Source organism: Dama dama, chromosome 23, assembly GCF_033118175.1.
Source record: "Dama dama isolate Ldn47 chromosome 23, ASM3311817v1, whole genome shotgun sequence".
NCBI lineage: Eukaryota > Metazoa > Chordata > Mammalia > Artiodactyla > Cervidae > Dama > Dama dama.
Window position 1 is genome coordinate 65,331,487 of NC_083703.1, and position 14,438 is coordinate 65,345,924.

A 14,438-nucleotide genomic window follows, 5' to 3' on the forward strand; every position below is an offset into this window, starting at 1 on the left:
CCTCCCCGGGGGCCGGCGCGGCTCCTCCCGACGCGCGGCCCCGGCTCGGGCTGCTTGGGCAGCTCGCGCGGCGGCGCTCCTCCCGCTGCTTGCTCGCTCGCTCGCCCGTGGCGGCCGGGATCGCCGGCGCTTCCTCGCGGGGAGCCGGCCGGGGCGGGGCGGAGGGGGGAGCCCGGGCGAGGGGGGCGGGCGGGGAGGGGGCTGCGCCGCGGGAGGGAGGGAGGGAGCGGGCGAGCTAGCGAGCGAGCGGGGCGTTTGTGCGCAGCTCCAGTGCGCCTCGGAGCCCGCCGGGCGGCCGCCGGACACACAGACCAAGGACAGACAGCGCCCGGAAGCCGCGCCGCCGCAGCCAGGTTAGCAGCTCTCGTCGCCCACTCGGGGCCCCGGGGACCCCGCCGCGTCTGGGCTGGTGGGCGTGGGGAGGGGAATCGCCGAGGGCTCTGAGCGCAATTCCGGGTCCTGGAGAACTGACAGGCCGGTGGGCAGGCTCCAGGGGCCGGGTGGACACCGCCGAGGCGGGCGGCGGGCGCCCAGAGCCGGCGGGGCTGGGGGGACCCGGGCCTCGATTTGTGCGTCTCAGTACTGGAGCCCGTCTGTGTGTGTGTGTCGGGGTCTTCGTCGCCGGATGTGTGTTGGGTGTGAGCGCGTGTGCCCGTGGGTCCGTGCAAGTGGATGATCGGTGTGTGCGCGTGCGTGTGTGAGAGGGTGTGTGCCCTGTGTCTCCGCGCGTCCGGGTGGTGTGTGTGTGTGCGTGTGTCTGGGTGTGAATGTGTCTATGAGAGGGTGTGTCTGAATGTGTAACTGTGTGTACATTTGGATGAGGGTGTGTGCCGATGGCTTCGCCGGTGACTGGAACCTGTGGCCGTGTGCGTGTGTGTGCGCGCGCGCCAGTGTGAGTCCCCGTGTGTGCGCGTGTGAGGGCGGGTGTGCACCCGCGTAGCCCCGCGTAGCCCCGGTGTGCGTGTGCGCGGCTTTGTCTGCACACAGCCGGGAGGAAAGGGTGGGGGCGGCGGCCGAGGCGCCGCCGTCGCCGGGAACCGGGCACCCGGCCGGGCAGAGGGCGGCGGCGGCGGTGGGAGCGTGCCCTCGGGGCCGAAACTCCCCCCCAGCAGGTGGGCGGCCACGCCCGGGGGGCCGGATTGAGCCCGGGTGAAAGCGGAGCCGGCGCGCCCGGCCGAGCTGGAGCGGAGGGCGTGTCCTGCCTGGAGCCCGGGGGTGTGTGTATGCGGGTGGCGGTGGCGACAGCGGTCCCCAGGTTGGTGACCGGGCGGTTCAGGGATGGCGCTGGGACCGTTGCCCAGAGGCAGACCGGGCCGGACCAGGTCTGCAGCACTCCCACCCTCACCCCCGCCTGCTCCCTGGGGTAGAGCCGCACCTTAGGTGCCCTGAGGCGAGGAGGGAGATCCACTCTCTTAAAGAGCCAGTGCTCCTACTCCAAGGAATACCCCCTCAGGAGATACCTACTCAGAGAGAGGTGTCTGGGTGTGTCTTACTCCTTTCTCCGTCAATTGCTGCGGCGCAGGCATTTGGAAATGTGTGCATGTGTGCCTGCTCTCTCTGTGTGCTTCTTGTGCGTTTGAAGGCACAGGTGTCCATTACCAGTGAACAGTAATGATAAGGCATCTCTTGATGTCTATGTGTATGTGTTTTTCCATGAGTTTTGGTATATTTGTTTCCATGTATGTACACATAGCTGTTTTGTGTTAGTGAGCCTGTGCATGTGGGTTTGCAAGAGAAGTGGCATTTTGCTGCCAACTGGAAGAGGATAGAAAAATTCTATCCAGGTCCACCCTGTTTTAGAAAAACTGGGTGAAAAGGTGGTTTGGAAATTTAACCCCTGGGTTTGCAGGTTTCAGATGCTGGTACTGAAATGTAGGTAGCATGAGATTAGACTAGCTAGGAGGATAGAAATGGAGACCCTTCCAAGAGGAAGGAAGTGTTCTGGAAGAGGGCTATCCAAGTGTAAGAATTCACCTTTCACTTCCAGTTCTTCTTCCCTAGAACCTGACCTCCCTCTCTGCTGCTCAGCTTGCCAGGATAAAGTGCACAGGATTTGAAGTATAAAGGGAGTGAGCTGGCAGTGCGAAAAGAAGGAGGGTGGCTCTGGGTGATAGGATTGGCCCAACAGCAGATTTCTGCAATTTAAAAAATGTTTCCCCACCAAGGCAGCAGAAGTTGGGGGTAAGCTGAGCCTGCTGTCGTCTTTCCTGAACCTCTTTCCCAGGGCAGGAAAGGCTGGTCTGCAGCTCAGGAGCCCTGGAATTTGGTGCAGGGGTCTCTTTTTGACTTTGGTCAAACCTTTCATGTACTTACCTATTCGCTTGACACATTTTTTTGAGCTTCTCTTATGTAAGAGTCTAAACCCCCTAAGCCTCAGCTTCCCTAGCTAAGGAGCTACTAGGCTGGATTCTGGGACTTTGAGGCCCCTTCCCTTTCTCAGAGTGCTGGAGTTTGTCTCACTGTTACTCACATTCCAGCCCCTAAATGGGGGCCTCCCAGGTGGTGCTAGGGGTAAAGAATCTGCCTGCCAATGCAGGACACAGGTTCGATCCCTGGGTAGGGAAGATCCTCTGGAGGAGGAAATGGCAACCCACTGCAGTATTCTTGCCTGGAGAATCCCATGGAGAGAGGAGCCTGGTGGGCTACTGTCCATGGGGTCACAGACAGTCGGACACGACTGAGCACAACACATCCTCCAAATATCCTGGCCATGGGTCTCACTCACCACTCCTCCTTGCCCTCATATATTCCAGTCTAGAGCAGTGATTCTCAGAGTATGGTCACCCCACCAGAAGCAGCAGCAGGGTGACCTAGGATCCTGTTAGACATTCTTGGGGCTCCCACCAGATATACAGAGTCAATAACTCTCGGGGTGGTGCCCAGCAGTCCATGTTTTAACAAACACAGGTAATTCTGATGCACACCAGAGCTCAGGAGAGGTGCATTCAGGGAGCTGGAACCTCCTGGGGGAGGAAACCCTGGAAAGCATCTCCTGCCCCCTTCCTGAAATAGCCGACAGCCACAGCCTGGTTAATAGAGGTTCTGGCTTCGAGTCTCAGGTCTTCTTGTGATCCTGGACAAATCGCCCCTTCACCAAATAATGCGATGACTCGTTGACAGTGTCTGCTCTGGGCCAGGTTCTGGGTAAGGGGTTTTCCCTGCTCTGCTTCATTTCTCCACTTATGCTGATCTACAGGACCCGCAAGATTGAGTCCCTGCCCACCTCTCTAGAAACCATCACTTCGGCCTTCCTTTAGTTCATCCAGGCACCAGAAGCTCATTTGCCTTTGAGATTTTGCACTTTCTGTTCCCTCCATCTACCACACTCTTCCTCTGCTTCTTGTCTTGGTTAACTCCCGCTTTTGAGATTTCAGTTCAAAAATCACTTTCTCAGGGGAGCCTTCACCCAGCAACTCCCTAAGACAAGTCAGTTTTTCCTGTTTTACATTCTTATAGCTTCCTGTATTTCCTAGCGCTTGTGAGAGTTTGTAATTATACTTGAACTTGTTAGTTGGTTGTCTGTCTCCCCTCGCTGGATTGTGAATGCCATCTGGGCAGGAACCTGCTTCTCAGTCCTCCTAGTGCCCCACACAGTGTTTGGCTTATGAGTTGTGTTTGATAAATTTGTTGAATGGATGACTTTGTAAAATGGAAGATGGTATTAAATGATACTTAGGGCTTCCCAGGTGGCTCAGTGGTAAAGAATCTGCCTGCCAGTTCAGGAGACACAGGAGACGTGGGCTCGATCCCTGGGTCAAGAAGATCCCCTGGAGGAGGGCATGCAAACCCACTCCGGTATTCTTGCCCAGAGAATCCCATGGACAGAGGAGCCTGGTGGGCAACAGTCCATGGGGTCGAAAAGAGTAGGACACAACTGAGCAACTGAACATGCAGTGCTCATATTAAATGGTGCATCACCGACTCGATGGACATGGGTTTGAGTAAACTCCAGGAGTTGGTGATGGACAGGGAGGCCTGGCGTGCTGCGATTCATGGGGTTGCAAAGAGTCGGACACGACTGAGCGACTGAGCTGAACTGAAAGTGTCCTCTCAAGCCCTTATCTTTTAATATCTAAGCAGGCCTCAGATTTTTTTATTGAAGTAGATTTATGTATCTGTCTTATTTTTCACTGCTATGTCACCATAGATTTGAGACCCTACTGTGTGCCCAGATCCATGCTGGGCTTGCTGTAGGGCAGGTGGGAAAAAGCTCTTCAGAAGACACAGTTTTCCATGTCCTCCTGGGTTAAGTTCCTTCAAGAATGACAAGAAGAATGCTGAATAAGTGATCTAAAGATCTAGGTCCACGTCTTATTACATGACTGTGAGCAAGTCACTCTCCTTTCTTGTTTCCTCTTCTGTGAAATGAGGGTATTAGGATGGATGTATACCTAGCATTGGTTACTAGCACTGGCACTAGAGTATGTAGCACTGTCTTTGCCACATACTAGTCAAGTAGACTTGGGCAAGTGACTTCATCTCTTTATTTCCTCACCTATAAAATAGGATCAATAATAGTTTTGGGTTGTTCTGAGAATGAAGTAATATACATTCTTTTATTATAAAAAATCAATTTGCATTGGGACTTATTTGCAGTATGCAGGATCATTGTTGCGTTCTATGGGATCTTTCATTATGGTGCACAAATTCTGTAGTTATGGCCTGAGGGCTTCAGAGTGAGTGGGCTTCAGTAGTGGCAGAGTTTGGGCTTCGTTGCATCCCTTGCTTTTGGAAGGCAGATTCTTAACCACTGGACCACCGGGGAAGTCCCAACAGTTCAACATTCTTGAATGCCTTTGTACTGGGCCCTAGGCCTACAGAGACAGAAATGAATGCAGCTTGTTCCCAGGCTGGGTATGTGGGGCAATGTGCAATGCCATGGTACAATGTACAGGGTGTCAGGGTATGGCTGTTCATGGAGGAAAAGGCAGTGTTTGGGCTAGATTTTATTTTCCAGATAGCTGGAGCAGTTCATGCAAAGTCATCGTGGATTGTTAAGGGAAATACAAAGAGTTCCATGCAGTTGGAGCAGAAGGTGGTGAGTGGTGGGGACAGGTGCGGTGAGTGGCTGGAGATAAAGAGGAAGTTTGAGGCCAGATCTGGCCGAGGCTGAAGAGCTTGAGTCCTACTGGTGGTGGTGGAATCAGGGAAGAAGACTAAGCTAGCCAGGAAGGATCAGATTTGCATTTCAAAACCACAGCTCTCCAGGTGGTGGGAGAGGTTGGCTTGGGTGGAGGGGGAGGATAGTCCACCTGGGGCTCACAGGGTGCTTATTTGCATGATGGAAGGGCCCGGTGGGGTGGATAGAGACCTGGAACACGGAATAAGCCTGGTTGGGGACTTCAGGTCAGCCTGAACCAGAGCGGCGAAGGAGAGATGAGAATGACTCCTCCCAGGACCCCAGACCTCCATTCACCTCCAAGGCTGCCTAGCGAGTGGGAATCTGAAAACTGGAATTTAAGAATTCCAGGTCTGCTGCTCAATGGACTCACCATGGATTAATTTCCTAGGGCTGCTTCATGAAATACCACAATCTGGGTGGCTTAAAAAAGCAGAAATGTTTTCTCTCGCAGTGTGGAACTACAAGTTAGAAAGCAAGGTGCTGGCAGTGTTGGTTTCATCTGAAAGCTCTTAGCAGGGGGTCTGTTCAGTGCCCCCTCCTAACTTCTGGGTGGTGGCCAGCGACCCGTGGAGCTCCCTGGCTTGCAGCCGCACCTGCCTCTTTGTCATGTGGCTTTCTCCCCTTCCTCCCGGTGTGCCTCTGTGTCATCTCCTTTTCTAAGGACATCAGTCTTTTGGGCTTAGTGCCAGCATGACCTCATTTTATTTTAACTAATTGCATCTGCAAAGACTGTTTCCAAACAAGGCCACATTCTGAGCTTCTCTGAAGACATGAATTTGAGGGGGGGGGGGGGGGGGGACACTATTCAGCCCAGTACATATAGGAAGATGGAAAAGAATGCAGGCCTTGGGGTCCCCCAAGCCCAAGTCCCAAACCAGGCTTTGCCATGGAACAGCCATGATGCTTTTTCTCAGCCTCAGTGTCATCTTCTCTGAAGTGGGAAAGGTAGCACCTGGAGTGCTGGGTTGTGGTGGTGAGACATGGTCAAGGTAACAGATGTGGGGACTTCCCTGGTGGTCCAGTGGCTAAGACACTGAGTTCCCAATGCAGGGGGCCTGGGTTTGATCCCTGGTCAGGGCACTAAGATCCCATAGGCTGCAACTAAGAGTCCACATGCCAACGAAACTAAAGATCCTGTGTGCTGCAACAAGGGCACGGCACCGTCAAATAAATTAATTAAAATATACTGAAAAAATAAAACCAAAGACAACAGACGTGAGTGAGCCTGGTGAGGTGGCACACAGCAGGCACCCAGAAATTATTACTTCCTCTCTGGCTCACCCTTCTCTGCACTTAGTAGCCAGGACAAGTCGCCTAAATTTTGTGTCACTTTCCTTATCTGCCAAGCATGAATAGTCATCATCCAGGTCTACCTACCTCACCAGATTGTGAATCCCAGGGGATAATGAGAAAGCTCTTTGTAAATTGCTTTTGAATTCGTGGCTGTGATTTTTAATTACAGTCATCATCTCCATGATAACCCTTGGCCATTGCCACATCCATGGCACTCTCATCAGAGCCCAGCCTGGCCCACTCTTCTTCTGAGGCAAGTCCTCATTGCCCGTTTGTGCTCCGAGGTGTCCTACCAATAGGGGAGCTGTTGTCAGAGTCAGGAGAACCTTAGAGATGCTGGTCCTCCATTGCCCTCATTAGCCAGAGAAGGGAAGCAGGCTCTGAGGGAAGTGACACCCCTGAAGGTCACACAGCTGGTCAGGGGCGATTGGAACACCCTGTTTGTGGTTCCTGTTTAGAGTGCGAATGGTCCTTTTTCCCTGGCTGCAACTTTAGCCCCAGAAGCAGGACCTTGGGGCAGGTGGCAGCCTGGAGAGAGGGTGACACAAGGCCCAGATTTGGGGACCCAGCAGGGAGAGTCTTGCTCAGTTAGGACCAGAATCCCCAGCAAGGGGGTCCCTGAGTCCTGAGTGGACAAGAGCTGCCTCCGCAGGCTCAATGGGCAATTCGTTTTGCTCTCAGCCTGACTCTGGCCATCTCTGCCTGCTCCGGGGGTGGAGGCCGCCCGCCATGGGCAGGGAGCAGCCTCGTGGGGAACCAGAGCCTGGAGGTAACCCAAGGCTTCAATGTCCCTACTGATAGCTGGGGCGGTGCTTCTCAGCAGGCTTTGTACCTCTCAGCCTTGCCTTGGCCGGCCTGAGGAAGGCTCTGGAAAGGAGAGAAGGCTTATCCTGTTTTGGCAGTTTCCCCAAAGTCATCTTCCTTCCCCCAAGCTGGGAAGCCAGGGCCCTCCTCAGCCTCGACCTTCCTTTCCCTTCCTCCTCCCTTTTTGCAGTTGCTTCTCACTCCCTTCTCCTGCCTTCTCCCCCCGCCCCCCATCATCTCTCCAGATTAAAGGTCTGAAGATAAAGACCCAGTTCTGGTGGGTGGCTTGGGGGTTGCTTGAGGCGACCTAAGAATTAGAAAGCTTAGAGTCTTCCTCATTAGAGGCTCGGGCTGGTGACTGATAAACAAGTGCTTCCGTTTATTGGCTCACCAGGTGCCAGGCCCCGTGCTAAGCGCTTTATGCGCCTTATGTCTTTTAATCCTCCCAGCTACCCAGTGAGGCAGGGATTACGATGCCATTTTATTAAAGGAGGCTAATAACTTGCCCAAGTCCTACCCAGTCCTCAGCCAGCAAGTGGCACAGCTGGGATTTCAACCCAGATCTATCCAAAGCCCACGGGTGCTCTTGAACCTTTCCTATACTGCCCTGATGGAGCCTTGGAGGATACTTAGGTGTCCGCAGAGGGATGCACACTTGCTCGAATCTGGAGAACAGAGACTATGGATTCCACCCCAGGCTTCCTCTCAAGCTTGTACTGTTACCCCATGAGAGACCAGCCTTCCTATAGGTGCTCGGCCCCTGGTTCTAGGCAGCTGCCCACCTGCGGGAGAAATGCTGCATCAGGGGCAGGTGACAGGGTAGGACTGAGGGCATTGGCTTTTTAATTATGTATTTATTAACTATTGAAAAAAAAATCCAGACTTCATTTTATTTATTTAAAAAAATTTTAGACCGCACCCTGAGGCATGTGGGACCTACATTCCCCAGTCAGGGATCGAACCCACACCCCACACCCACTGCACTGGAATGGGGAGTCTTAACCACTGGATCACCAGAAAAGTCCCAGCTTTTTCTTTAGATGTTGTTTTGTCACTGGTTTTCTTAGTTTTTCACAGATTTTCCTGAGCGTCCCAGTTAAATAAGCTTATCATCTTTCAAAGCTTGGACGGGTGCTTGGGGGCTTAGAGGTCCTCTATCAGCCTCAGTGATGGAGGGGAGGGAGGCAGAGGCTGAAGCCAGGAAAGCACACTTGTTCTCAGAAGGAAAAGAAAGGGAGCCAGACCTGGCCAAGGGCCAGAGTGAGAATCTGGAGAGAGGAAAAGAACCCTTTGGCTGAGATTGGTAGAAACCTTCCTCTCAGCCCAAGTTCAGCCTAGGGGTTCAGACTGCCTCCCAGGCAAGAGTGAGGATCTCAGAAGGTCACTTCAGAATCTGGCCAGCTGCCATCCACTTGCTAGGCCTCCACCCACCCCCACCATGACCTTGACCTTGACCATGGTCAGCTTGAGCAGGTGGCTCAACCAGAGGGGACTTTGATTAATGAGCAGTGGCTTTAAAACTTCTAGCCATGGAGCCCTCTCTACATTCAATAGGTGAGACAGCTAAAAAGCATTGTGACTCAGCAGCCTGTGCTCCGGCCCTGGAATCAGCCCGTTTTAATCAGTTCCAGTTGAGGTGACTGGGACGCGGAGGGTTCTCAGATTGTCCCCGGAGAACACTGCTCTCAGATGTTTGTGAACTGCTGAAATGGTATGCACAATTCTCAGAGTGTTCCTTGTCCTCCAGAAAGGACCCCTAGGCACCATGTGAGTCTTTGAGTCACGACCCATAAAAGTTTAGAACCGCGGAGACAAGGATTGTTGTACTGAGTGGGAGCCTAAGGACTGGAGAAAGGTCACTAGGAGGTCATGGCAGAGGGAGGTGTTGAAGTCAGATTTCTCCCTCCTCTCAGCACATGGCTGGTTTTGCTGTGAAGATGCTGGGGGACTGCGAACCCGGCTCTTCCCCTATCCGGGCCTCAGTTTTCCCAGCTGTAAAGTGAGGTCTGGACCGGATAAGCCCCAGGTCCCACGCAGCTTTGATCTGTGGTTCTAGAAACCAGGTCTTCTGCGGTCCAGTTCACATTCTTTGCTCCTTTCCTTGCTGCGTTCCCAGCTTCAACCACTTCTGGTGGGACCACCTCCTCCTTCAGCATCTCCCATCTTCAGGGCTTCTGTGCAGAGCCTGGATTCTAGCCCCTTGAGCCCATCTTGTCAGACCATGTGTCCGGGCACCCAGCCCTTTCTTCCTGTCCCTGCCCACTCATCAAATTCAACCAGGTGCCTGTGAGTCTGGGGACACTCATGGTGACCTCTCTTCAGGGCTGGATGCCTGGGCCCAGTGCCAAGAGGAGGAGCTGGTAGAGGGGATTCGCTGTGGCTCCTGGGACACACCCAGTGCTTACCTGCGTCTTTGCCCCAACATCCTGGGTTCATCTCTGCCAGGAATGCCACCCACCTCCTTCCCCAGTCACTGTTGAAATCCTGCCTGCCTTGTCCAGGCTCAACTCAGATGCCAACCTCTGTCCCCCAGAGCCTTGTGAGCCCTCTCATCCCCACCCCCACAGTGACGTCTGTCCTCTCCTCCCCTTAGTACCTTATCTGTTCCCCTCTGGGGACAAGTTCTGCTTGCTCTGTGATTTATCCTGGCACGTGGCTTGTCTCTCGTGTTAGATTGTGGGCACCAGATCGCTCATGTAACCTTCTGTGCAGCCAGCACCTAGCACAGAGCTTTGCACAGAGCAGGTGCTTAAGAGAAGTTTATGTAGTTTTATTTACCGAATCTGTCTCTGGCACTGGGGAAGGACTGGTTTCTCTGGAGCCCCCATGACCTTGGCACTCTCCGGTCACAACTTCTCACTTATCCCCTCTTTTACGTGTGGATTGGAGGGAGGCCAAGTAGGGCAGTGGATAAGAACTGAAATTCCAGTCTTGACTCTGTCATTTCCTGACCACGTGGTCTCAGACAAATCATTTCACCTCTCTGAACCTCAGTTTCCTCAGTTTAAAACAAAGGAGTAGGAATGACAATGGGGGCTTGAGACAATGGGGGCTGGAATGACGTGTGTTAAATGCTGAGATCTGAGCACTGTAAAGAATAAATGGTCAGTAAACAATTTTAAAAATATATTTATTTATTTGGCTGCGCTGGGTCTCAGTTGTGGCATATGGGATCTTTAGTTTTGGCGTGCGAACTCTGTTTCGACATGGGATCTAGTTCCTGATCAAGGATCGAACCAGGGTCCCCTGCTTTGGGAGCACGGTGTCTTAGCCACTGGACCACCTGGGAAGTCCCTCAATAAGCGATTATAATTCATTATTTTTTAGCTAATGGTTATCACTCTTGCTGTTTCAGCAGGCACCCACTGTGTTCTCACTGGGCTAGGGGGCAAGGGTGAGGGACAGAGAAAAGTCATTGCAAGGGGTCCTTCGTGTGCGGGGTCTAAAGGTCACGTAGCAGGGCCGGTAAGACTGTCTTCTGGGAAGCAGTGTCTGAGAGAGACATGGCTGAGAGAGTTGAGGAGTGAGTGTTCAGTGTAGGCTCCGTGCTGTAGGCAACATTAGAGCTGAAAGGGGATGAAGCAGGAGGGGACAGGAGGGGGTCAGGGAGACAGCTATTCCCTGGGGAGATCAAGGAGACGAGCGTCAGGCCAAAGATGGGAGAGTGGGCCGCGTGTTCAGAGTTGTGAGAAGGAAGCAGGAAAGGGTGGAGTGGAAGCAGAAGCAACTCTAGAATCTCCACGTCTCTGGTGACCCAGTGGTTAAGAATCTGCTTTGCAATGCAAGGGATGCAGGTTTGATCCCCAACTGGGGAACTAAAATCCCACATGCCATAGAGCAACTAAGCCTCCACATGCCACAACTAAAGAGTCTGCGCACCTCAATGATGCAAGAAAGATCCCATGTGCTGAAGCTAGGACCTGACACAGCCAAGTAAATAAATGTTTTTTTTTAATAAAAATTGTTTTTTAAAAAAAAGGGCCTTAGGGTCAATGCCCCTGAGGGTGAGCTTCAAGCTCTGTCTTACCAAGAAGAAACTGGGGGAGTGATCACTCCTGATGCTGCTACTGAGAACGACAGAGAGAAGACTGGAAAGGTGGGGCAGGAGAGGGAAGTGGGGACTTTATGGAGGAGGTAGGAGGGCCCAGTGAGCATGGAGGCCCTTTGTCCCACTGCCCAGGCTTGAGCTGAGAATAGTCAGGGGTGAACTGGTGCTCCGGGGCTCTGCAGTCCTGTCTCAGAGTCTGTCTCGTAACATCAAGGCTGCCTGTTTACCTAGCCAGGGTCTGAACGCTGGTCTGTCTGAAGTTAAAACTCAAATTGATCCCAGAAATGTCAGGAACTCTGAATATCAGGGGAAGCGATCTCTTAGGCCACCCCTCTCACTTCCTTGGTACACAGACCGGAAGCAGCAGTCCAGAAGGGGGAGCCCCTACCCCAGAACGCCCAGGGAACTGGCCATAGTGAGTTCCACACCAGACTGGGGTGGGCTGTGGTCCTTTGTAGGCCTGGGTTAGGGGATGCGGGGAAGAGCGTGAGGAGGGGGGCCCAAGGAGGGGTGTATAAATGACAAGCGAACTCCAGATGAGAGCAGTCTGTTGCTAGGGTGTGTGTGTGATCCCAGGTGGGTGGGATGTGAGTGGGCTAGAACTGTCATCATCCCGGGTTTTCCTTCTTCCCGGAAAGGAAAAAAGGCCACATAGGTGGGATCCAGGGGAATATTGGGATGTGGGGGAGTTCAGGGGGTGGCCTGAGAAGAAGAGGCTGTTGCCAGGCAGCCGGAGACATGACTGTGTCACAGCGGCACAGGGCACAGCAGCAGCTTGGGCCCGGCCCCATATAGCCCTGTACATGACACCGTAGTGTTATCCGTCACCCCTTGTTTATGGAGAAGAGTGAGCAGTACAAAGGTCACAGCTCGGAAGGGCAGCGCCAGGGCTGGGGGACTTCAGAGCCATTTCCTGGCATGTTCTGGGTGACTGCCCTCCCGGTCCTCAGCCCAGCTTGGTCTCAGCAAGGATCCAGGACAAGTCAACTTTTGCCTTCCTCCACTTGGGGCTTCCTGGGTGGCTCAACTGGTAAAGAACCTGTCTGCCAAAGCAGAAGACGCAAGAGATGAGGGTTCCATCCTGGGTGGGGAAGATCTCTTGGAAGAGGAAAGGGCAACCTATTCCAGTATTCTTGCCTGGAAAATCCCATGGACAGAGGAGCCTGGCAGGCTACAGTCCGTAGGGTCGCAGAGAGTCAGACTTGACTGAGTGCACGCATGTGCGTGTGTGTGCGCGCATACACACACACACACACACACACACACACACTTCTCCTTTATCACCCCACTCCCTTATTTCTTCATTAAAAATATTTATTGAACCCCGACCCCGCCCGCTGTGCGCGCGCTGGCTGGGCAGCATGGCGGCGGCGGCGGGCGCAAAAAAAAAAAAAAAAAAAAATTTATTGAGGGACTTCCCTGGTGGTTCAGTGGTTAAGAATCTACCTCCCAAGGCAAGGGACGTGGGTTCAATCCCTAGTTGGGGAACAAAGATCCCACATGCGAGGGGGGTAGTGGGGGTGGGTAACTGAGCTGGCCTACCACAAATAGAGAGCCCACCTGCCACAAAGAAAGATCCCACGTGCCGCAGCTAAGATCCAACACAGCCAAATAAAGAAATATTTTTTAAAAAATTTATTGAGCACCTACTATGTGCCAGGCACTGCCCCTGACCTTATGGAACTTACGCCATCCGCCTGTAGTTGCCCCACACTGGTAGAATGGGAAGGAGGGGGTGGGTGGCCTTACTAACCACCCCTTTCTCCCTTTTACTCCAGCCCCTTCCTCTCTATCCCCTTACAAGTCCCCCTACCCCAGATGGGACTTTCTGTTGGAACTGCCTCCTGCTGAAGTAGAAACCAGAGTTAATTGTTAAACCTAATAACTGGTGAGAGTTTCGCCCAGTTAGGCTGAAGGGAGGGGGCTGAATGTTAGCTGTGCTCCCCAGGAGACGGGTGGAGCCACCCAGGTTCTTCTGCCCTATCCCTGCCACCCTTTCCCTCCTCTGGAATCTGCCTCCTGGGCCTGCTCCTCCCTCCTCCTGGGGGTGGGGGTGGACTGCCTCTTGGACCCTTTCCCTGGACTCCAGCTGAGGTGACCCTGGGAGGTGAGTACAGACTCTGGGCCCTAGTCCAGGGGCCTCTGGGTGAGTGTTCTTGGGCAAGATGTCAGGGAGGGCATGGCAGCTAGCCTCGGGGGACCCAACCCAGAGGACAAGCAGCCAGTGGACCTTGCTGGCTTTGCCTCCTGCCGGGTAAGGGTGGGCGGGCGGGAGGGAAGAGTACCCTGGTGGCCTAAGCCCCACCTGCCGGGCCACCACCTAATGCAGCCCACACAGCTTCCTCTCCTTTAACCCTTAGCCCTGTTAGGGGACACTGGGCTTCCTCAGTGGCTCAGTGGTAAAGAGCAGGAGACTTGGGTTCGATCCCTGAGTTGGGGAGATCCCCTGGAGAAGGAAAGGGCAACCCACTCCAGTGTTGTTGCCTGGAAAATCCTATGGACAGAGGAGCCTGCTGGTCTGCAGTCCATGGGGCTGTAAAGAGTTCAGACATGACTGAGTGACTGAGCACATATTTTGCCACTAGACTTGCGGAGTGGGGGGATTTAGTGGTAAAGGCTTATTTATTCCTCTAGAAGCCTGTGCCCGAGACCAGGCCCCTGCCTGGCTTTTGGGACAGAGCTTAGACTTCCAAGTCAGACGGTCTGTGGGTCAAAGCTGAGTGACTTTGGGCTGGTCGACCATCTCTCTGAGCCCCCATGCCATCCTCGGAGCACGGGCACGCTGATCCTTTTGTCACCTGTGAGTATAAAGGCACCCAAGGTTGATACTAATATCAGGCTCTGTAGGGGGTTGGAATGAGTAAATCCCATTCTATTGACATTCAACTTTACTTTAGGAGGCCCAGCTCTGGCTTAGGGGCATGGAGGCCACCAGCCCCACCCTCTAGGACTTGACTGTTAGAACTTTGCTGTCCCATACAGTAGCCACTGGCCCCGTGTGGCTACGTAACACTTGAAATGTGGCTAGTGCCACTGAGGAACTGAATTTGTAATCGTATTTAATTTAAAAATATTTATTTATTTGACTGTGCCGGGTCTTAGTTGTGGCGTGTAGGTATCTTTAGTTGAGGCTTCCGAACTCTTGGATGCACCATGGAGGATCTAGTATCC

At 53.4% G+C, this 14,438-nt stretch overlaps 1 protein-coding gene across 9 annotated transcripts in view; it reads left to right on the plus strand.

Annotated features, from left to right (window-relative positions):
- The first annotated feature begins 217 nt into the window (after positions 1-217).
- The window catches only part of EPB41L1 (erythrocyte membrane protein band 4.1 like 1), a 133,044-nt gene continuing 118,823 nt past the window's right edge, over positions 218-14,438 (plus strand). For 7 of the 9 annotated variants that reach the window (XM_061127196.1, XM_061127186.1, XM_061127193.1 and 4 more), the window contains exon 1: positions 218-353. The gene's annotated coding sequence lies outside the window, so the exon portion shown is untranslated. Of the gene's footprint in view, positions 354-870; positions 893-13,293; positions 13,375-14,438 lie in introns of those variants that run through there. The other 2 variants (XM_061127190.1, XM_061127187.1) reach the window with 2 other exon arrangements.